Consider the following 3,451-nt stretch of genomic DNA (forward strand, 5'->3'; position numbering starts at 1 on the left):
TTCTTTATTACAAATAAAGCTGCTGTAGATATTTGTGTAGAAGATTTGTGTGAGCATAAATTTTAGTTTCCCAGGGAAATGAAAGAGTACAATTGACTGGGCTGTATGGTATGCACATATTTAATTTTGTAATCTGACAAACTACTTTCCAGAATGATTATCCCATTTTACATTATAACAATAATGTATGAAAGATCAGTATATCTGCTTCTTTGCCAGTATTTTGGTATGATTGCTATTTTTTGTAAGCAATATTATGACATGATTTCCATATTTTTACATGCTTTTTAATTGTTTTTAGAAATTCAATTTATTTGGCTGGTGCTATAATTCAGTGGTATTGCTTTCATCTTCACACAGTCTTTTTTACTGTGAACTCTAAACCTTATTTTATATTTACATTGACAAGATAATAATTTTATATTTAGATTGAAAAAACAGAATGATGTATTCTCAATTTTGAAGTTGCCTGTGTCCACCAACCAAAAATATAGGCCAGGTTCTTCCGCTTGGCCTCATAATTTCTCTAATGGCATAAATATGTCTATCCCTAAAAACACTGTCTTTATGGGGGAGGTTAGTGGTGAGATTTGGAGGGAAGAGAGGAAGTCCTACTTACTTACTTCTATTGAGGAGAAAGCAGACTGATGCTGCACTGGTGGCCTCTGGTTGGTTATACCCAGCTTGATTCATGAGATGGTTGGCTTCCTGGCAAGATTGCTAGGGTGGGGGGTATGCTTTGAGGGAGCCAGACAATCATAATTCTGCAGGTTTGCTGTGCTTTTCGTTGTTTGAAGCTAACTGGTCTGTGCAGTGACCCACAGACCAGGATAAAGCACTGCTATGTTACTTGCAAAATGAATCTGTTCAAACAGAATTCAAAGCATACTTGACAGGCTTCTGCATTAAGTACTTACACATCTGAGACAGAACAAATTGGATGTGATTTACTCTCCCTCTCAAGTTCATGCCATTCTTTGTGAAGAGGCCCAAAGTACTCACTACTAGTCTTAGGGAATGAGATGGCAAGTAGGAAATAGAATCTAATTACAAAAGCAGCTTGTAGCTTCTGTTCGCCTTAAATTTACCCACAATTGCATCTTGTAAATGATGGGACTCACAGTTACTATGGGTAAATCATTTCCTTTTTTATTTACTTATAATCAGGAAATTAACTTTCTGGTTGAGGTTTTAAACCAGACACCAGTGGCTCATGCCTGTAATCCTAGCCATTCAGGAGGCTGAGATCTGAGGATCACAGTTCAAAGCCAGCCTGGGGAAGAAATGTCTGTAAGACTCTTCTCTCCAATAAACTACTTAGAAAACACTGGAAGTGACTCTGTGACTCAAGTAATAGAGTATCAGTCTAGAGCTAAACAAGCTCAAGGACAGCATCCAGGCCCTGAGTTCAAGTCCTAGTGGGGGGAGGGGGTGGGGAGAGTGAGGTTTTCATGTTTTCCTTTCAAACTAGAGATTTCCAGTGCTTGCCTCTTGTTCTTCACCTACATGAGAACCAAAACAAAACAAAGATTAGATACACACTAAATGTCCCCATTTGCAAGAATTTCAAGAACTTGTAAAATGCAATGATGATGGTAAAAATGAGAATGATGGTTAGAAGAGGTGCTATTTACCAGACATTGGCATGGAGGAGTTTTCTGGAGTATTTAAAATATTCTTTAAGTGTTGTTTGCATATTCAGTACATATTCACTGAGATATATACTGAAAACTGGGCACTTTTCTGCTTGTGGTTTTCTTCAATTAAAAACTTTTTTCCAAAGTTTCTAGGAACTTGAATGTTTTACAGTGTTATTCTCTCCAATGCAAATGAGCCACTTTCTCATTTTTTCCTCATCTTCACTCCTCCCAGTTTCTGAACTTGTCACATTTATGTTCCAGTGCCATGCATACTGTAACTGTTAAATTAAAATACTGTGAAATAGGGCGTGGGAGCAATAAAACTCTATTAAGATCAGTTTAGGCCCTTAAAAATTCCACCATGCCTTTCACTCACATGACATCTTTCATTCCTTTTTTTGAAGTTAGGATCCAAGGAATTTTGCTGTGGGTTGACATTTAGTAACATCTTTAACTGAAGTTCCATTTTCTAAATTGATCATGAACAGTGACCTGGTAAAATTTCTTTGCACATCTGGCTCTTTTCCAAGAGAGACAGACAGACGAGGGAAGGAGGGAGGGAGGGAGGGAGGAACTTAGGGAGGAAGGGCAGAGGAAAAGGGAAGGAGGGAGAGAGGAAAAAGAAAGAAACAAAATCATGTATATTTTAGGGCAAAATGTGTTTGGAACTTCTGTGAAAGTACCAAATAACTCCTTCTCACCCACTAAACATACATACCACTCCCTGCTCGTGGAAAATTTGTAGGTGCACTATGTCTGCTATTCATCATTTCTCTCTTTTGCTTCTCTGATAGCTTATGTCTTAGATGCTTCCGATTAAGCCATGAGAAAGATTTTTTAACATACACCTTCATATAAGCCTTGGGGAGCTAATCAACAGCTTGCCTGAGGAATTGAATCAAGTCAGTTTTTTCTTATTAAGGCATACTTGAGAACAGGCTAAGAGGAAAGAAAAAGGCTGAGGAATGTAGTAAGGATCTCTCTAGGCACACAGTAGGTGCTTGCCCATTTTCTAAAACGAAAACAAGTGGCAACAAAATGTACGAGTTATTTTTACAAGGAGGAACTCCAACAGCATGTGCCACCGATGAGAGCAGACCAGGCTGGCATCTGTCCTCATCTGTCCCCACGGGCCTCTCATTCCCAACTGCTTTACCCGGTAAATCTCCTGTTAAAGAGGTGGGGAGGAGGGGAGGAGCTCTGGATACTGAATGAGAGAAATACGAAGATTAAGCAGAAGAAAAATAATGGAGCCTGCCGAACGCAAAAGGACACTTTGCAAGACGGAAAGAAGGAACTAGAAGGAACCTAGATGCCTTTCTTTTTTCTCCAGTCCGATGGCCCGACGTCTCCGCTTGCTCTACACAGTTGGCAGGGACTCTGGCTTAGGATAGGGACCTACGAGCTTCAGGTTGGGTGAGGAAAAGAGGGCCCCTGACACAGGTGCGGAGGTGGCTGACTTTTGTCTCCGGAAAGGAGGCAGACTGCGCAAAAAGGGCAGAAAGCCGTAGTGCACAGGACTGGGGTCTGCGGGGTCCCCTGTGCCCTGCCATCTCCCCAGGCTCCTCTAATTAGAGAGGGAGGCAGGGTGGCATTAGTTCCCAAACGTTTTAATCGAGCCTGCTTTCAATGGCCAGGGATAAATGTAGCCACTGTTACTCTATACTGAATGGATCGCAAACGCCGCCGCCCCGGCCCCCAGCGTAGCCATTCAAGGGTCTTTTCACAACCCCTAAGCGGTTCAGTCCCCGGGCCTAGCGACACTCCAGAGCGCTCCTAATTAGTCTAATTAGAAAGGTGGATTGATAGAT

Source organism: Dipodomys merriami, unplaced genomic scaffold (genome assembly GCF_024711535.1).
Source record: "Dipodomys merriami isolate MVZ:Mamm:240054 unplaced genomic scaffold, mDipMer1.0.p SCAF_20, whole genome shotgun sequence".
Taxonomy (NCBI): Eukaryota; Metazoa; Chordata; class Mammalia; order Rodentia; family Heteromyidae; genus Dipodomys; species Dipodomys merriami.